A 21,930-nucleotide genomic window follows, 5' to 3' on the forward strand; every position below is an offset into this window, starting at 1 on the left:
AGAGAGGGGGAGGCGGATGGAAGATGGATAGAGGAGAACATAGGTGGAGAGGAAACAGACAGGTCAAAGAGGAGGGGATGGAGCCAGTAAAGGTGAGTGTAGATGGGGAGGTAGGGAGGAGATATGTCAGTCCAGGGAGGACGGACAGGTCAAGGGGGTGGGATGAGGTTAGTAGGTAGGAAATGGGGGTGGGGCTTGAGGTGGGAGGAGGGGATAGGTGGGAGGAAGAACAGGTTAGGGAGGCAGGGACGAGCTGGGCTGGTTTTGGGATGGGTCCCCCTACCTCAAGCCGCACCCCCATTTCCTACCTACTAACTTCATCCTGGCCCCTTAACCTGTCTGTCCTCCCTGGACTGACCTATCTCCTCCCTACCTCCCCACCTACACTTACCTTTAGGCTCCATCCCCGCCTCTTTGACCTGTCTGACCTATCTTCTCCTCTATCCATCTTCTATCCGCCTCCCCCTCTCTCCCTATTTATTTCAGAACTCCCTTCCCCTCCCCCATTTCTGATGAAGGGTCTAGCCCTAAACGTCAGCCTTCCTGCTCCTATGATGCTGCTTGGCCTGCTGTGTTCATCCAGCTCTACATCTTGTTATCTCGCCAACTGAGCTAACCAACCTCCCATGGCAAGCTGTTAGGCTCCGTAGGTATTGATGGACAGTTGGAACATTTTGAACGATCACAGCTATCCAGAGACAGTCAGCATGAATGAAACTGATTGATTTATTTCTTTAAAGTATACTCAAGTATGGGAATGTTCATTGATTATATTTTTATGGACTTCCAGAAAGTATGACTAAAGTTCCTCATAAGAGACTATTAGCTAAAGCTGAAGCTCATGTAATTGAAAGTAAGTTATTGACCTGGCTAGGAAACTGACTGAGCAACAGGAGACAGAGAGTTGGTATAATGGTCAGATAATCAATATAACAGGATGGGATTAACTTATGGTCAACAGCAAAGAAATGTCTTGTATCTTAACTATTCACCATTATTATTAATATCTTAGTTAATGCAATAGAAAGCCACATATCCAAGTTTGCCAATGTCACAAAGATAGACAGTGTTATAGACAGAGGCGTTGGAAGCTTAATATTATAAACAGACACTAGTAGCATAAGCGAACAAGTAAAACTGCATAAAATAATACAGGCAAATGGGAGATACTTTGGATTGAAAATGGTGAGATCAGAGTACTAATTAAATGCTGAAAAACTACAATCAGTATAGAAACCCAAACAAACTTAGGGGTCCAGACATGCTTTTGCTGTCTGGGGGAGTCTAGGAGAGGAGGACATAGTCTAAAAACTGGAGCTGAACAATTCAGGATTGAAGTTAGGCAACACTTCTTCACACAATGGGAGATGGAATCTTGGAACTCTCTCTCACAAACAGCAATTGCTATTAGATCAACTGTCAACTTTAAATCTGAAATTGATTGTATTTTGTTAATTGAAGTTGTATTTAGAAATACCAGACAAGGGTGGTATTTGACATTAGGCTACAGATCTGCTGTGATTTAATTGAATGGCGGAACAGGTTTTAGGGGCTAGATTGTGTATCCTATGTTCCCATGTCTTTCAGCTAATTTGATTCACTGCTCGTGAAGTGCTGACAGATACATCAAAAGCTATGGGCCTTGACAACATCCCAGCTGTAGTGTTGAATATTTGTGCTCCAGAACTATTAGTGCCTCCAGCAAAGCTTTTGTAGTACAGCTACAATTCCAGCATCTACCTCACAATGTGGAAAATTGTCCAGGTCCAGTCCTGTCCACATACAGCTGGATAAAGCCACATCAGCAATTTTGCAATTTGGGCAAGTTTGGTTTCCCTACCAATATATGGACATTGCAATAGAGTGAATATAGCAGAGATTCCTCAGGCTAATTTCTGGGAAAATGGGACTGTCCTATCAGGACAGATTGATGATATTGGGCCTATGTTATGTTGATTTTAAAAGAATGAGAGGCAATCTCATTGAAATTTACAAAATTCTTAAAGGGTGTGTCAAGCTAGATGCAGATAGGGTATTTCCAATGGTTGGAAGGGTCAGACCCAAGGAACACAGTCTCAGAATAACTCATTGAGATAAGGAGGAATTTCTTCACTTAGAGGGTGGTGAATCTTTGGAATTCAAGGGCTTAGAAGATTTGTCATTGAGTGTCTTCAAGATAGAGATCAATAGATTTTTAGATGCTAATGGTATCAAGGGAACAAAGAACAAAGAACAATACAGCACAAAAACAGGCTCTTTGGCCCTCCAAGCCTGCACTGACACATTTTGCCCTTCCATACCAAAATTGTCTTCACTTACAGGATCCGTATCCCTCTATTCCCTTCCTATTCATGTATTCGTCCAGGTGCTTCTTGAAAGCTGCTATTATGTAGGACAACTGGCACTATTTTACTCTAGTTATATCCCTTTTTTGTCTGTATTTGCATTCATTTTATAATCTTTTATTGGATTTAGCAGCTAATAAACTCAGTCTTCCTTTAACTCGAGAAAGCCTGGCTAAATTGGCTTCTTTAAAAACAGGAATATATTTGGAATGGAAAAGGTATTTATGAGAGAATTAACCTTATTGTGACCAATTGAGAGAGACTTTGTCTTAACAAGGGCAGCTAATGCATCCTTCCTGATATGGGACCATAGCTTGTTTGGTCGGTGGGGGGTGGGGTGATTCCGTCTGGAATCTGAACAAGCTGGGGACCTTTGCCCAGCGATCATGAAAGTTAGCACTCAAGTGGCATGTTTCGTGATGGGAATGTCATGCGGATGTGGTTACACAATCGGGATATTTGTGAATTTATCATTTCATATTGTAAGCAGCAATGATAAGTATTAAAAGTATCACTGAACTTGCAGCAGAAGAACTAACCATTTCTGTTCAGGAAGAGGAAATAAATTCACATTCCAAACTACGAATGCATGTTTCTGCACTGAATTATAACACATTAAGTCAGTATTATTGTGCGCAGTCATTTGTAGCCTATGAAACTGAGTAATTCTATTCTTCAATTTTGTATTTTTGTTTGTGTTATAAACACAATTTGACACAGATTATAACATAGTATGGAGCTGGGGGTGGTCATCTCTGGGGCTTTCACTTAGACTAGAGACAGTGAGACAATTTGGCCTGATATCCATCTTTTGGAAATAGGGTGAGCTTGTTGAGGAGCCTCTATGATCCCGAATTAGATAAATCAAGCCAATTATCGGGCAGTCTCTTTTTTGGGGTGAGGGTTGTTGACCTTCCCAAGTTAAAAACCCATTATCAATTTCTGATTCTGTGAATCTCCAAAATACCTAAGAGACAAATGTGTCCACATTATTATTATAATCCCTCTTCGGCTAGCAAGCTAAAACAGATAAAACTTTGTTAGAAAGTAAATCAGATGGGCTAAAAAAAAATGGATGTTATATTACTGTCACAGACTTATACTGTTTCTTAAAGACAAATTTATTAATAACGAGTCTGTAGCTCAAATATCGAATCATTTTGGCCCTTGTCCCTTATCTTAAATTTAAAAACTAACCATGTTTGTAAACAGTGAAGGAAGGATTGAGTGTTTGATCCAGGGACTCCCCACGTCTGAACTAATGTAGATAAAGAGAAATTGTTCCCATTGACAGAAGGATCGAAAACCAAAGGATATTGATTTGAGGTGATTGGTAAGAGAAGAATAGCAATATGAGGAAGTTTCTTTTTTCATAGAATCCCTACAGTGTAGAAACAGGCCCTTTGGCCCAACAAGTCCACACCAACCCTCAAAGCATCCCACCCAGACCCATCCGCCTATTAACCACCTAAGCTACATATCCCTGAACACTATGGGCAATTTAGCATGGCCGATCCACCTAGCCTGCACACCTTTGGACTGTGGGAGGAAACCAGAGCACACCCACACAGATGTAGGGAGAATGTGCAAACTCCACACAGACAGTTGCCCAGGGGTGGAATTGAATCCAGGTCCCTGGCGCTGTGAGGCAGCAGTGCTAACCACTGAGCCACCGTGCCACCCTAACTCTGACATTTTAATGCATTGAGTGGTTAGGATCTAGAATACGCTGTCCGAGATTGCGGTGGAGATAGATATGTTGAAGTTTTCTGAAGTGAATTGGAAAATTATCTGAAAAATTTGCAGGGTTAACAAGAAAAGGTAGGAATGTGGGACCAGGTGAGTTGCTCTTGCAGAGAGTTAGCACAGATATAATAGATTGAATGGCCTCCTTCTTTGATTTTTGATTTTATTGCCATGTGTATTTTACAGCAAGAATACAATAAAATACAGTGAAAACCTTTCATTTGTTACCACAAAGTGGCATCATTCTGAATAATTTAAGAATAAGGGGAAAAAAAGAAAGATATAGGTGGAAGAGAGTCCATCAGTCCTGAGCCAGTGCATCACCATCAATGATGACAATGGCAGCGTCCCTCTGCCACTGCTTTACCACTGTCTACACCAGACCCAACAAGTATCAAAGTCACCGATCTTTGCCGTTGGGCCAAAACTCTTCCACCACCTCACTGCATCGGACTCAATGTCAGAGTTGCATCTCTCACCGCTGGGCCCACCTCATCGATGTTGCTGTGATGCCCTTCAGGTGGGTGTGATTCTATGTTTGCTGTTAATGTTACACCAGAATCAGTTAGTGCAATTTGATTGTTACTTTGGCTAACACAGGTATTTCTCCTTCTCCTTAGTGACCATATTCCAATTCAAATTATCTCACTGACAAACCACCATGTGGATGAATGGATAAGTTCACCCAACTAACCCCAAAGGTTTCTGTTGGAGAGAATCATGGTACTCAAAATCTGAAATTCTGTTTTGGTAACAAACACTTTTTCCTACTATATCTGATGCAACTTTTTCTCTTTAATTGATTTTGCTTCTACAATTGTCAGAGATCAGATTGCAATTTCTGAGATATATTTATGAGATGACTAGGAAAACTTGGAGTACGAAATTTTTTTTAATATTAATATAAAGGTACATGGAGTTCATTTCAGACAGGGAGGCAAAACCTCTTTAGTAGGTCAAAGACTTACTATATTGACAATTTATCTGTATTTCTCAGTTGACGGAAGGTAGATTAATTCTGTTAGTGTTCGCTTTGCCTAATAGCTACACTATAGTGACCACAGGAGAAAGTCAGCAATTGACAACCTCTCTTGCTAAACCAGATTTTAAAAGGCGTGTTAGTGATTCTGCAGCTGATTGGTTGCATCTCAGCCCACATGGTGGCTCTCAATCTGCTAATTTGAGAAAGGTTGGTAACTGCCAATGAGCAATACCCATTGTGAGCATTGTCTCGATTGCTGACAAGTTAAAGGTTCTAATCCCACAGAATCCTCTATATAGAATAACTCTTATTTTATTGAACATTAGTATGCAGTTAACATAAGACAGTGACAATATTACCAGCATTCCTTCCTAATGCTGCTTTAATTAGTTTATCGCTGTGGAGCGCAATTACTTGGAATGATTAAAAGAATAGTTGAACCTGGACCAAATACATCTCTAAAAGCAGATTGAATTTATCTGATGATATTTATATAATCAGTTACTAATGTGTGTGTGTGTGTGTGTGTGTGTGTGCGTGCGCTTAGGTGTGTGTGGAGGTGGGTTGGGGATGCAAACCTGTAGACAAGATATATGCCCATAAGGAGGTGACATTATATCTTTCTTTTCTTAACTGCATGAATCTTCCAAGACCCCAGAACATTCAAAGTGTTTTGCAACAAATTGCTGTTTTTATGTAGCAAACGTGCTCACCAACTTGTGCAAATTGAGTCCAACAAACATCATATGAATGAATGATCTTTGTTGGGTGTACTAGTTGATGCAGGAATGTTGGCTGAGATAGCAGGAGAACCTTCTGCTTTACTTTGAATAAATCCATGGGATCTACAGCGCAGACAGACTTGGTTTAACATCTCATCTGAAATATATTAAAACATACTTTATTTTAAGCCCTGAGATTGTTCTGAATCTTTTTAGGACATTCTTTGAGATTAGTTTTCCATCTCTCGCATATTTCTAGTGGCTGGTCGACAACTGCCCCAAGTCTTAAAAGAAGCACATTCCACCCCACCTAACGATCAGGTCTCCAGGGGTGCAACCCCCTCTGACACACAAGCAAATACAGCAACATGTTGGTAATACTGCTGTAACCTTTTCACAATCTGTCCCCAGGGTTATCCATAACACTAAGACGTACCATTCAGAATGTACCATTTACAAAATACCACATCCACTATGCACAAAAAATGTAATGTATGGTATGTTGAAATCTAAGAACTCTTGTATAAAGAATAGAAAAAACAGTCAAAAGGAGTTAAGTGCTGGTTTAAGTAGAATTTGTAAGCCTTTATATTGCTAAAGATTCTACATTGCATTGAAAAAATTAGTAATAACCAACTCTTCAATTCCAGAAAGAAAATTTTAATTGTTAAACATTTGCTAAATACACAGATAAAAATAATATTATCTGTTAAGCTACTTTCAGCTCATTATTGTATCAATTTATAAGCACAGTAAGGTTTTATTAATTCTGTGCAGGAATCTGGGAGCATGTTATAGCATGTTGGCAAATAAAGCCAAATGCTCTTCCCTAAAATATGAATTTCTTTTTCTTCCCTAAAATACGAATTTCTTTTCCTTCCGTAAAATATGAATTTCTTTTGCACTCATTTTGTGTTCTAATTTTTATTTTAATTATTATTTAGATGCAAAGTTCAATGTTTACTAAAACGATGAACGTTCAGACTACATTTATATTGCATGTAGTTAGGATCTACTAGCAAAAACATTTTCAGCAGTCTCGGGCATATATTCAAACTTAATTTTACACAATCAATTTGTAGTTCTTGTACACACAATACATCGTAAAAATAAGATTTAAGGAGTGTGGATAGGTCAAGAATATCAATCTGGGGTAATTATCTGCAGGATATGTACAGATAATGTTGGGAGTAATTATTTGAGAATATCCTGGTGTATCCTTGAGTATATCCTATTTTCTCTGGAGTGTCAGAGGCTGCGCGGTGACCTTAGTAATGTTTATAAAGTCGTGAGGGGCATTGATAAGGTGAATAGCCAAGGGTTTTTCCCCAGGGTAGGGGAGTCCAAAACTAGACGGCTAGGTTTAAAGTGAGAGAGGAAAGAATTGAAAGGGAACCAAGGGGCAACTTTTTCACGCAGAGGGTGTATGGAATGAGCTGCCAGACGAAGTGGTGGAGGCTGGTACAATTATAACATTTAAAAATCATCTGGATGGGTATGTGAATAGGAAGGGTTTGGAAGGATAGGGGCCAAATGCTGGAAAATAGGACTAGATTAATTTACGATATCTGGTCAGCATGGACAAGTTGGACTGAAGGGTCTGTTTATGTGCTGTACAACTCTATGACTCTATGGTGACCTGGAAGCTTCCTGTAACAGTACAATTTGCTGATTGTCACCAGTCATCCACAATCATCCAGTCTGATGCTGTAGACTATGTTTTCACCAGTAACGTAGAGTTTGAAGGTCAGTCATTTTCTTTCTAAGTACTTGCCTGATCTCATTCTGACCGAATATGCCACCCTACCTGAAATACTGTTGCTGCTTGTAGCTTCTCTGATGGGAGGATTGATAACATGATGGAACACACTCGTCTTAAATAATTCACATTCAAAGCAACTGATAGCAAATTTGGGAAATGTTTTTCAACAACAACAACAAATTGTATTTATTTAGCATGTTTAGCATAGTGAAATATCCCAGGGGGCTCCACAGTAGCATCATCAAATAAAATGTGACTCCAAGCCACATGAGGAGATATTGGGGCCAGAAACCAGAAGCTGGTTCAGAGGTTGATTTTCTTAAGGAGTTTCTTAAAGACTGATCAGATGAAAGGTGGAGAGGTGGAGAGGTTGAGGGAAAGAATTGTCGAAGTTAGCACCAAGACTGCTGAAGGCAAGATCACCTTAAACCTCACCCTATCGCAGGTGGGATCAGTTAAAATCGGGGATGTGCAAAAGGCCAGAAGTAGAGGAAAGTAACTATCCTAAAGGAAGGAGAATGTTCTACCAATAAGGAGGGACAACACCACGGATGGATTTGAAATTCAGAAAGAAAAGTTTGAGGAAATGCATAACCAGGAACAAATGTGGATTAGTAAAAACACAAAGATGTGAATGATGAATGGGAGGTAGGGAAATGCATCAGTGAGAACTTTAAATTCCCAACTTAATGCCCCTTCATGCCACTGTTGTTATTCTATCCTGGTACACTGATGATGATGGACTGCCTCTTGTTTTTCTGCTTGGGCACATTGAGCCCTGGAGAGGACACCCTCATCATTCTGTTTGGATAGTGCTGTCTGATCTGAACCCCCCCAACCGTGGCATTCTAAAAACCCCTTCATTCTGCTCCTGACTCACCAGAATCTGCTTGAGTGAGTCCACTGAGGCTGCCCCACTTAACATTTTATCCAGCTTCCTACCCTCCGACACAGTTCTGAGGGTAGATTGAAGAGGTTGGGGCTATTCTCCTTGACAGAAGAAGGCTGAGAGGATAAATATGATAGAGGTTTTCAACATGATTAATGGGCTGGATATAGTAAATACAGTAAAATGTCCCCACTCATGAAAGGAATAAGAATAAAAAGTATAGATTTCAAGTGATTTGTAAATGAAGTAATGGTGAAGTATGGAAATATGCTTTTATTCAATGAGTAGTTATGGTTTAGAATGAACTAGAAGGATAGTGGACACAGATTTAATTGAGGCAGCCAAGAGTATGGAGAAAAGGCAGGAGATTAGCACTAGGTAATGAGAATCATTTGAAGAGCCAGTGCAGGCAAGATGGGCCAAATGGCCCCCCTTCTGCGCTGTAACAGTTCTGTGATTCCTCTTCAATGGGCAGAGACTGCAGTCCTACTGCAGCAACCATACCCCAGGTCACAGAGCTGCCAGCCATCTGATTGGCCAGGAGCTCTTGGGGGACAGGACATCTTCACACGTGAAGGCACAAGCTCAGACGACTGGCTGCCGGCTAATTGTAACATCCAGTAACGACCTGGCAGCCTGATGCAGCAGGCCTCATCACCATGAAAGTTCAGTCAGTGGGTGGCTCTATCACCTCCATGTGCCATCCAACTGGGTAGGGTTCCGGGAAACCTTATCATCAAATCAAAGACTCCCTGCAGTGTGTACAGCATGAACAGGAGAAGGAGGTGATGACGCAGTGGTGTTATTGCTGGGCTGTTAATCCAAAGACCCAAGTATTATTCTGGGGACCTGGGTTCAAATCCTACCAAGGCAGATGGTGGAATTTAAATTCAATAAAACTCTGGAATTAGGACTCTAATGATGGCTATGAATCCATTGCCAATTGTTGGGGGGAGGGAAAAGACCCATCTGGTTCACTAATGCCCTTTAGGAAAGGAAACGGCCATCCTTACCTGGTCTGGCGTACATGTGACTCCAGACCCAAAGCAATATGGTCTGTTTTTAACTGCCCTCTGGGCTATTAGGGATTGGTCATAAACGCTGTTCAGTAACACCCACATCCTGTGAATGAATTTAAAAAAAAACAGACTTGAGGACTCCAAACAAGAAAAGAAGGTTGGAGAGGGAAAGGGAGAGGGCGGTGATGATGTGCACATGGGAATAGTGTTATTGGGAGTGGGAGAGGGGCTGCCCTTCAAGATTTGCTGCTGTAAGGAGAGGAGAGATGATGGCAGATTTGAAGGAGCTGGAAACAATACCTGGGGCAAGGGATAATCTAACTTGAGAGTCCTCCATAACTTTCAGATCAATATCTAGCCCTCAACCAAAACCAGAAAAAAATGTTTATTTGATCATCATTCTATTGCCATTTCTGGGATCTTGCTATGCATGAAGTGGCTACCACATTTCCTACACTACTACAATATTTCTGACTAGTTGGTTGTCATACAAGGAAGTACACAAATGCAAAACGTCCTTTTGTTCCTCTCCCATGTTGTTAGTTTATCACATATTCGGCTCCTGCATCATTAGATGTGTTCTCTGACAGTCAGATCATAAACTATGTGCACACTGAATAAATCTCCTATTTATCCCATTTCAAGAAAACACCCCAACCAGTTTACCTGTAGAACAATCAGGATAAGAATATTCTTTGTGTGAAACATAACTTAGCTACACATAAGGCAAAGTTGCAGAAATGCAGACTACAATGGAAAGAATTGGCCAGTTTCTATGTATCTTGATAAGATGCACATGGAGCCAATTGATGAGTTAAACTCTTTTTTTTTCCACTCTATCAAACTATCACTTTTAATGCTGAGTTATCCAATGCGATAATGCTCCAGGAGCTGTGGAACAGTGCCCAATAAAGAGCTCCAATCTCTTCTTTATTTGCTTCTCAGATATGTGCTTGTCATTTATTTTATGCCCTCAATCATGTTCACTGAACTCCTGTGTGAACAGTCACTGATGCTGAAATGGGTGTTATTTGGTTATCGACTAAATATTGCACCTTCTCACAAGCGAAATGCTCACCTCGACCAGAAACTGAACTGGATCAGGTGTATAAAGGCTGTATCTAAAAGAGGTTAGGAATTCTGCAGTGAGTAACTCACTTCCTGTTTGCCAAACTATCCATAAGGTGCAATTCAGGAGTGCGATGGTATATTCTCCATTTGCCTGGATAAGTGCAGCTCCAACAATTCTTAAAAAGCTTGACACTCTCATGACAAAGCAATCCACTTGATCAGGACCCCAACCATCATCTTAAACATTCACTCCCCATCCAGCTCTGACACTCAGTGGCAGCAGTGGACCCACCTGTACGATAGATTGCAGTAACAATTCACCAAGATTCCTTTGACAGCAACTTTCAAACCAGCAAACTTTACCAACTAGAAGGACAGGGGCAGCAGATGCTTGGGAGAACCACCACCTGCAAGTTCCCCTCCGAGCCACACACAATCCTGACTTGGAAATGTATCACTGTACATTCACTGTCGCTGTGTCAAAATCCTGGAAATTCTCTCTCTGAGGCATTATGGTCAATTACAGCACATGGAACAGCAGCAATTCAAGAAGGTGGCTCATCAGCATCTTCTCCAGGGCAATTAGGGATTAGTAATAAATGCTGAGCAGAGAGATCTCGGTGTCCACGTGCATAGATCACTGAAAGTTGCCACCCAGGTTGATGGCGTTGTTAAGAAGGTGTACAGTATGTTAGGTTTTATTGGTAGAGGGATTGAGTTTCGGAGCCATGAGGTCATGTTGCAGCTGTACAAAACTCTGGTGTGGCCACACTTGGAGTATTGCGTACAGTTCTGGTCACCGCATTATAGGAAGGATGTGGAAGCATTGGAAAGGGTGCAGAGGAGATTTACCAGGATGTTGCCTGGTATGGAGGGAAGGTCTTATGAGGAAAGGCTGAGGGTCTTGAGGCTGTTTTCGTTAGAGAGAAGAAGGTTAAGAGGTGACTTGATAGAGACATACAAGATGATCAGAGGATTAGATAGGGTGGACAGTGGGAACCTTTTTCCTCGGATGGTGATGGCTAGCACGAGGGGACATAGCTTTAAATTGAGGGGTGATAGATATAGGACAGATGTCAGAGGTAGGTTCTTTACTCAGAGAGTAGTAAGGGTGTGGAATGCCCTGCCTGCAAAAGTAGTAGACTCGCCAACTTTAAGGGCATTTAAATGGTCATTGGATAAACATATGGATGATAATGGAATAGTTTAGGTTAGATGGGCTTCAGATTGGTTTCACAGGTCAGCGCAACAACGAGGGCCGAAGGGCCTGTACTGCGCTGTTATGTTCTATGTTCTATGACCCGCTTCTTGTGAGTGAATAAAACAAAACCTTGCCCAGCTGAGATCCACTGGAACCCGGGTATCAATTTAAGTCCTGTCTGGCTTGTTGTGTCCCATGCTGTGTCACTCTATTGTGCTGAAGGTGGTGCATTCCTCTGCTTAATGTCCTCATCTTCAATACTGGGGGGAGGCAGTAAACAGCAAACTATAGGCCAGTTAGCTTGATGTTTGTTGTGGGAATGGTGTTAGAATCAGCTATTAAAGAGATAATGGCTGCGCACTTAGAAAAACTTCAAGGAAATCGGGATCTGTCAGCATGGTTTTGTCAAAGGGAAATCATGTTTAACTAATTTATTTGGGTTCCTGTCTCTGTGAGTAAAGGGGAGATGGTGAGCATCCTTTTCTGATTCATTCATGGGACATGGGTGTTGCTGGACAGACCAGCGTTTATTGCCTGTCCCTAGTTACTCTTGAAATGTGGTGGTGAGCTGCCTTCTTGGACCGCTGTAGTTCACATGTTGCAGGTTGACCCATAATGCCCTTAGGGAGGGAATTCCAGGATTTTGATCCAACAATAGTGAAGGAACAGCGATATAATTCCAAGTCAGAATGGTGAGTGACTTGGAAGGGAACTTGGATGTGGTGGTGTTCCCATGTATCTGCTGCCCTTGTCCTTCTGGATGGAAGTGGTTGTAAATTTGGAAGGTGGTGGCTAAGGATCTTTGGTGAATTTCTGTAGTGTGCCTTGTTAGATTCTTCTTCTAGAACAGTGTGTTAGACACACTTTTTCTACTAAGTGTCATGGTAGAGGGAGTGGATGTTTGTGGATGTGGTGCCAATCAAGTGGGCTGCTTTGTCCTGGATGGTATCAAGCTTCTTGAGTGTTGTTAGAGATGCACACATCCAGGCAAGTGGGGAATATTCCATTACATTCCTGACTTGTGCCTTGTAAATGGTGGGCAGGATTTTGGGAGCCAGCCTTTGACCTGCTTTTGTAGCCAGTATGTTTATGTGGTTAGTCCAGTTGAGTTTCTGGTTAATTTAAACCTCAAGGATGATACCAGGGGATTCAGTGATGATAACACCATTGAATGTCAAGGGCTAGTGATTAGATTGTCTCTTATTGGAGATGGTCATTTTGTGGGGCACAAATGTTACTTGCCACTTGTCAGCCCAAGCCTGGATATTGTCCAGATCTTGTTGCACTTGAACATGGACTGCTTCAGTATCCAAGGAGTCATGAATGGTGCTGAACATTGTGCAATCATCGAACATCCCCACTTCTGACCTTATGATGGAGGGAAGGTCATTGATGAAGCAGCTGAAGATGGTTCGACCTAAGGCACTACCCTTTTTGTTAAGCAGGGGGAGTCAAAAGCGATCAGGAGTAATGGGAATGTGGAATTCAGAACTGAAACAAATCAGCTCTGATCTCATTGAATGGAGGAGGAGACTGAGAGGCTGAATGGTTTATTTCAGCTCCTATTTCTCATGCTTGCATCGAATGAAGTTCATGTAGCAGGTGGAAGCCAGACTCGGTGTATTATAACAAGAATGGATATGATAGTGAACTGGTGATATGTATCATGATTTAACAATGACACCGGTCATCTTGAGCATGAGGCTATGAGAAAGGGTGGAATACTCTGTTATAGTGAGAGCTGTACTTACAAAGAACAGTATTTTGTAGGACAATGCAAATAAAAGAGATAGCAGTGATGTACCGGCATCAGACAACGATGACTCATAGCTGAGGGGAAGCCATTACTAACCACAAACTAGCAGAACAGACAAGGATAACGGTCTCCCAAAAGTGGAGAATAGAACCCGGGACACAAGCCCCATAGCAACTCAAACCTTTTATGTAAAGGGAGGTATTAAAATGAACAGAATGCTGAAACCAATTTTAAACTGGTCAAACTTTCACCCACCATGAAAGCAGAATAGGCAATACAAAATGTCGCCCCTTCTTCTTTATAAATCAAAACTGAAGCAGGAAAAGATTCTCTGTGGAGCCTTTCAATGCATTGGTCAGACCACACTTGCCATCTCTCACCACATCAAACCAAGCATATAAATTATATTCGAAGTGCAGGAAGGAGCCACAAGATCACTCCCCAGAGGATGGAGATAAACCAGGAGGAAGGATTGGAGAAGGTTAATGTCTGTAGACTAAAAAAGAGATGATTAAGATAAGACCGCAACAAAGCTTGTGAAATACCAACATAACTCAGAAATTGCCTGTGGTCAGTCAATGCTTTTTTTTCATATGCAAGATGGCCACATAGTTTGGAGAGAGACTTCAAACAGAAAATGTTAGAAATACTTCACAAGTTTAGCAGCATCTGTAGAGGGAGAAACAGAGTTAACGTTTCAGAGGCCAATGAGATTTTCAGAAAGTCACTGTGAACAATGACCTGAGTCTGGCTAGGTGGATTGCCCATGGGAAATGTAGGGTTACAGGGATAGAGTAGGGGTGTGGGTCTGGGTGAGATGCTCTTCAGCGTGGACTTGATGGGCTCAAGGGCCTGCTTCCACACTGTAGGGATTCTATGAGTCTATTATTAGGTAATCCGTATTAGGTAGTGGCTGCAGTATAATTGCTAGGTAGGATGCTGGGGAGAACTCCCCTGTTTTCCAAACCAGTACCATGGTGTGTGTTATGTCTGAGAAGGCAGAATGGCCCTCTGATTAACATTCCGTCCGAAAGACATTACCTCCAACCTCACAGCACTGCCTCAATGCTGCACTGCTATGTCAGTCTGGATTATGGGCACAGATTCTACACTGGAGTTGAACCTACACTTCAGACATAAATACTCCTACTAAGTCATGGCTAATATCATTGCCTCCTCAGGTGATATGATCTGACCTTAGCTTGTTTTGACAATTGCATAACACACTACAGTCCGCTTGAAGCAAATATCCAGAGTTTCGGCCCTATGACCTGACCTGTAACATTAAACCTGTCAAAGGTCTGTTTTATTCTCTTTTAGCAGAAACTGTCCAACTACCAACCTTCGGAGGATTATTTCCAAAAATCAAAAGGAAGACTGAGAAGTCAGGAACTGAGCTATCCAAAGGTAATGATGAGGGGAGTGAAGTGACAGAGCTCCGTAGGGCCTTGTGGTCACTAACCACCTTCATTATGAAGAGCAATCCTGGAGCAAGCTTAAAAAAAATTAATGAAGCACTTCATCTAAACAATGGGTCATCTTAACAATTTTGACTGTGATGTTAAATCTTTCAGGACAACGTATGTTTATCAGGACAATTCGACAGAGAACAATGTGACCAAATAATTCATCTGTTTAACATTTTCACATTCTACAACCGTATGTTACAGAACATTCAAGCGAATGGCTTGCTGTCCTTCACCTCTTGGATCCAGATTAAAGTAACTTCATATGAAAGACCAGATACAGAATCTTAAAATGCTTTGCAAGATCACAGCAACCTATTGGGTGGACTGAATTATTGCTGGAAGAATAGCCCAAAAACAATGAACTGGAAGGGGTGGCTCCAGGGGTTCAGCTCTCTCTATTGATTCAGGCTGAAATAGGATTGACAATTTGGGATCATTGATCATGTCATAGAATCCCTACAGTGTGGAAACAGGACATTTGGCCCATTGAGTCTACACTGACCCTCTGAAGATCATCCCAGCCAGACCCCTACCATGTAACCCTATATTTCCCATGGCTAATTCCACTAGCACATGGGCAATTTAGCATGGCCAATCCACCTATCCTACACATCTTTGGACTGTGGGAGGAAACCAGAGCACCCAGAGGTAACCCATGCAGACACAGGGAGAATGTGCAAACCCCACACAGATGGTTGCCCGAGGCTGGAAGCGAACCTGGGTCCCTGGTGCTGTGAGCCACTGTGCCTCCTCACAGTGATGATTCTGAGATGATTCTTAATGTTAGGAAACAAAATAGTTCATACTAGTAGGAAATTATCACAGATCATTATAACAAAATATAAGCACCCTCCACTCCATCACTTCATTTAATTCTATTGTCATGAGTGTATTGTTATAATGTTACACATTTTGTAAACTAAAGCTTATTTGTCTTCACAATGGGCACAAGGAAATTGCCACTTGAAGCCACATGACTTGTGGATTTACAACTGTAGAAAAAGCAGATAATCAGAGCGTGTTATGTTAAGAGGCAATGGTAAAAGCTAATTGAATAATTCAAGAAATCCAAGATTGTCAGAAACAGTAACAGAAATTGCTGGAAAGGCTCAGCAGGTCTGGCAGCATCTGTGGACAGAAATCAGAGTTAACATTTCAGGTCAAGAGACCCTTCCTAAGAACTGATGGTAGCTAGGAAAACATTGTTTTTTAGGCAGAAGATAGGACTGGGGGGAGGGGTAAGGAATAAATGATAGAGCCCAAAGAGACAGAAGGACAGTTTGACAGACAAAGGAGTGGATAACAGTCAGCCTAGGGGAATGAATATATGCTGATGGGGACTATTAGTGGCTAACAATGGGTTGTTGTAATAGCAGACCATGTAACAACAAGAAACAAAAATAGAGATTGCTGGAAAAGCTCAGCAGGTCTGGCAACATCTGTGAAGAGAAATCAGAATTAACGTTTCGGGTTTGGTGACCCTTCCTCAGTTCTGAGCTTTTCCAGCAACTTCTGAATTTTTTTTCTGATTTACAGCGTCCGCAGTTCTTTCGGTTTTTATCATGTGATAACAAGGCCTGGCATATGGGAGTTGGTATAAGGACATGGGAGAAGCTGCCTCAAGACTTAAAATCACTGAACTCAATATTGAGTGCATAAGGCTGCAGAGTTCCCAAGCAGAAAATGAGGTGTTGTTCTTCCAGCTTGTACTGAGGTTTGCTGGAGCACTGCATCAAGCCTGAAACAGAGATGTTAGCCAGGGAACATTGTAGTGTGTTGAAGTGGCAGGCAATGGGGAAAGCTCAGGGTATTTTTTGGCAGAGAGAATATAAATGCTCTGTGAAGTAGTCACCCAGTCTACGCTGCATTTCCCCAATGTAGAAGAGACCACAGGGTTATCAATTCAACCTTAAAATGCACAAAGACTCAAAAGCTTCTGACATGATGAACAGAAGACAGGAGAAGCATTACAAGGAATTCCAGCACCATTGACTTTGTTTTATGGAAAATTAAATCAGAATGAACAGTTGCAGTTGTTTTGTTTGCTTGTGATGACTGTCTGCAAAATAGCCAATTTGTGAAGAATCATATGAACACCATGAGTGAATACCTTCAAACAATAACACAACTACTGCTTCTGAAGAGTCGTCGTGTCATAGAGTCATACATCACGGAAGCAGACCCATCAGCCCAACTCGTCCATGCTGACCAGATATCCCATTTTGGCCTAGTGCCATTTGCCAGCATTTGGCCCATTTCTCTCTAAACCCTTTCTATTCATATACCCATCCAGATGCCTTTTAAATGTTGTAATTGTACCAGCCTCCACCACTTCCTCTGGCAGCTCATTCCATACACCCTCTGCATGAAAAAGTTACCCCTTAGGTCCCTTGTAAGTCTTTCCTGTCTCACGCTAAACCTATGTCCTCTAGTTTTGGACTCCCCTACCCTGTGGAAAAGACCTTGTCTATTCACCCTATCCATGCCCCTCATGATTTTACAAACCTCTTTAAGGTCACCCCTCAGCCTCCAACGCTCCAGGGAAAATAGCCCCAGCCTATTCAGCCTCTCCCTATAGCTCAAACCCTCCAAGCCTGGCAACATCCTTGTAAATCTTTTCTGCACCCTCTCAAGTTTAAGAACATCCTTCCTAGAGAAGGGCAACCAGAATTGTATGCAGCATTCCAGAAGTGGCCTAACTAACGCCCTGTACAGCCACAACATGGCACACCAACTCCTATACTCAAATGTTCCAAGCAAAAAAGGCAAGTGTGCCAAATGCCGTCTTCATCATCCTGTCTACCTGTGACTCCACTTTCAAGGAACTATGCATCCCTAGGTCTCTTTATTCGTTAACACTCCCTAGAGCTCCACCATTAACTGTATAAGTCCTGCCCTAGTTTGCCTTATCAAAATGCAACACCTCACATTTATTTAAGTTTAACTCCATCTTCCACTCCTTGGCCCATTGACCTATCTGATCGATGTCCTGTTGTACTCTGAGATAATCTTCGCTGTCCACTACACCACCTCATTTGGTGTCATCTGAAAACTTACAAACCATACCTCCTATATTCACAGCCAAATAGTTATATAAATGATGAAAAGCAGTGGACCCAGCACCGATCCTTGTGGCACATGACTGGTCCAAAAAATGAACCTCTACCACTACCCTCTGTCTCTTACCTTCAAGCCTACTTTGTAACCAATTGGCTAGCTCTCCCTGGATCCCATGTGATCTAACCTTATTAACTAGTTTACCATTTGGAACCTTATTGAATGCTTTGCTGAGTCCATTTAGATTGCCTTCACCAATCTCTTTGTCACCTCTTCAACAAACCCAATCATGTTATTGAGACACGATTTCCCTTGCACAAAGCCACGCTGACTATCCCTAATTAGTCCTTGCCTTTCCAAATGTAGGTAAATCCTGTCCCTCGGAATCCCCTCGAACAGCTTGCGCAGAAAGAGGTTCTAGTCCTGCTCTACTGAGCCATTGACACACAGCACACCCTGCAGGACCATTAAAATCAAATAGAGCAGCCTTTCCTCACTCCCAGGACGTGTTCTGCTCAGTCTAGCTGTGCAACCAACCACTAACTATTTAACTACAGAAACCATCACAGTTGCCAAATCTGACTTCAAGTTTTCAACCCTTGCATTTTGAGAAAAAATTCTTTAAGTAAACAGGCCTGCAGACTGATGTCAATTTCACCTTCGTACATAACTTTACCTTATTTCAAATATTTGTATTTGTGTTTTAGTTAATGACCTCATTGCTCTTTAATTCAATAACATTCCGTGGTTAGCACTGCTGCCTCACAGTGCCAGGGGCCCAGGTTTGATTCCACCCTCGGGCCACCGTCTGTGTGGCGTTTGCACATTCTCCCCGTGTCTGCGTGGGTTTCCTCCGCGTGCTCCGGTTTCCTCCCACAGTCCAAAGCCGTGCAGGTTAGGTGGATTAGCTATGATAAATGCGGGGTTATGGGGATGGTGTAGGATCTGTGGGACTGGGTGGGTGCAGACCCAATGGGTTGAATAGCCTGCTTTCTGCACTGTAGGCATTCTATGATTCTATTCTGTAATTCTAGGCTTCTATGGTAGTTGTGTAACAAACTAACGTTGTTTAAAACAAAACCCATTGTACAGGCTATTCTAAAACTGAAATACTTCAAATTACAAGGGAACTACTTTATGCAAAAGGCCACATTTGCTCTATGGTTGTAACACTACATACACAGTCTAAATCTCCAATGAGATTTCTCCCACTGTCGGTATCACAGTGCTCGGCACATCCACTAGCTGACGACCCAATGGTTAACCCCTTCCTGCCTGCATTCCCCCAAACCCAGCCATCCCTTAGATTCCTGTTCGGATTCAATCTCAATCAGGTTATTAACTGGGGATGGTCGGGGTCCTGGCTTGATACACCATCTCCTAGACCTGGAAACTTCAAGGAATCAGTAGCATCACTGGAAACGATGGAGTAGACTCAAAGATTGTTGCGGGAACCCCAGAATTCTGATCCTTGGCCCAGCATTACCAGGGGTATCCTGGCAATGGGGGCAGTGAGGGCGATATCTTCATCCAGATCACCCACTTTGCCACTGATCATCTCTCTGACGCCCACAAGAAGGAGGGAATCCTCCCCCGTTCCCCCTCCACCAGACCGGAGAATGTCCCCTGGCACTTTCTCCATATTGTGTGGGCCCACTTGTCTCTCGTCAGATGTCAAACGTAGTATGAGGCCCTGAATGGCCACTATTGTCCTTAGGTGGCAAAGTTATTCACAACCCTTGCTATCTCCGCCTTTGATGGAGAGTCAGAGGGAGTTAGGAAGGTGATGAGCTTTATATTGTCTTCTTGTTTTCCCCACTTCCCAGCCCTCTTTCTTCACATTCTGTCATTTATATGGGAGCAAGGGAATATCGTTCTATTATAGAATCCCTACAGTGTGGAAGCAGGCCATTCGGTCCATCAGGTCCACACCAACCCTCCAAGGAGCATCCCCCACACCCAACACCCCCTACCCTATCCCCGTAACCTTGCGTTTCCCATGGCTTATCCACCTAACCTGCACATCTTTGGATTGAGGAACTGCAGCCAAGGAGTGTAAGTACAGCAGAAAGCTTCTGTTCAAAATTTGGACAAAAGGGAATCTCGAAGGAGAAAGCATTGACGAAAAGTATGACAAAGATGTGACAGCACAAGGCAAGATTTAGTATGCTTATAACACAAACAGATGGACACTCTTTAATATATTCAAAACAACAATAACTAATAAATCTGAAAGAGTTCAGCATAAGCCTCTTTAGGCAGACAGTGGTTGTAGTGTGGAACTCACTACTATAGAGAAAGGCTGAGGCAAGTAACCAACAAGTACTTAAGGAAAAACTTTATGGACGCAGAAAGGAGAAAGGAATAAAGGAATATTCTAATTGGGCGAGATGAAATCGGGTGGGAAGAGCCTGTTGTGGAGTATAAAAGCTGGTCAGGTTAGCAGGAGATGGTGGCAGAATAGGAATATTGCTGCTCTAATAATCCCAGGGTCATGCTCTAGGATCACATGTTCAAATCCCACCATTTCAGCTGGTCAAATTTAAATTCAGTGACTAAACCTGTAACATAAAATAAACCTCTAGAGTTGTGACAGTGACAGCTGTCATGGAATATTGTGAAAACCCATCTGAATCACTAATGTCCCTTAGGGTCAGAAATCTGCTGTTCTTACCCAGTCTAGCCCACATGTGGCTTTAAACTGCTGGCAAATGGGACGAGATTAATTTAGGATATCTGGTCAGCATTGTCAAGTTGGACCAAAGGGTCTGTTTCTGTGCTGTACATCTCTATGAGTCTAAATGTGGTTGACTCTGAAACAGCCAAGCAAGCCACTCAGTTTAAGATCAATGATTAACACCCATATCCCAGCAGAGAATAATATAATTTGTCTGTTTCTGTGCTGTAAATTCTCTGTAACTTGTGACCTATTAAAAAGCCAATGGAATTAAAATTGAATGAGGACAGCACATCAATTCTCTTAAATTGCACATTCTCACAGAATTATTTACTGACTAGCCCCTTTGACCTCACTAAAACAATGTTATCTCTAATGAGGAGGAAATTATTCTGGCAACTTTCTAAGATTTTAAAAGGGTTTCAGCGTACTTGCTTTCATCGGTCAAAGCATTGAGTATAGGAGTTGGGATGTCTTGTTGCAGCTGGACAAGACGTTGGTGAGGCCACATTTGGAGTATTGCGTGCAGTTCTGGTCATCCTACTATAGAAAGGATTAAACTGGAAGGGGTCAGAAAAGATTTACAGGGATGCTACCTATACTGGAAGGTTTCAGTTATAAGGAGAGGTTGAATTAGGTTGTACACATGCTCGCCGAGCTGATGGGTTTCATCACCCTGCCAGGTAACATCATCAGTGCGTCTCTGGTGAAGCTTCTCGAAAACTTTAGAGGTTGAATAGGCTGGGACTTTTTTCACTGGAATTTAGGAGACTGAGGGATGCGTTTATAGAGGCATACAAAATCACGAGATCAGAAAACGCAAGACACCAGGTTATAGTCCAACAGGTTTATTTGAAAACACAAGCTTTCAGAGCCTCAGTCCTCCTTCAGGTGTTAGTGAGAGATGTAGTATCAGTCACAGAATTTGTAGGTAAAAGATCAAAGGTTCATACCATTGATTAGGATGTACTAAGCAAACTTAAGATGTAGTTAAATCTTTAATCAGTTAGAAGGTTTTAATTGATTAATATGTATACGTAAATCTGCAAATTCCTTTCAAGTCACAATCCCGAAAGAACTAAGGTTTTATCAGTGTAAAGAAGAGGTGACATTTTAGGTCAGACAATGCATATTAGATGTGAGACCTTGTTTAGAATCTGTTTGTGTTTTAGTTTGAAGTCAGACTGGTGTGTGTGTGTGTGTGTGTGTGTGTGTGTGTGTGTGTGTGAGTGAG

General features: G+C 42.1%; 1 long non-coding RNA gene across 1 annotated transcript in view; it reads left to right on the top strand.

The window, feature by feature from the left end:
* The window catches only part of LOC125486825, a 55,694-nt gene that overhangs the window by 31,215 nt on the left and 2,549 nt on the right, over positions 1-21,930 (top strand). Inside the window, exon 2 of the long non-coding RNA XR_007265453.1 lies at positions 14,814-14,900. This is a non-coding gene — a long non-coding RNA (uncharacterized LOC125486825). The remainder of the gene's footprint in view (positions 1-14,813; positions 14,901-21,930) is intronic.

Source organism: Rhincodon typus, chromosome 33, assembly GCF_021869965.1.
Source record: "Rhincodon typus isolate 14 chromosome 33, sRhiTyp1.1, whole genome shotgun sequence".
NCBI lineage: Eukaryota > Metazoa > Chordata > Chondrichthyes > Orectolobiformes > Rhincodontidae > Rhincodon > Rhincodon typus.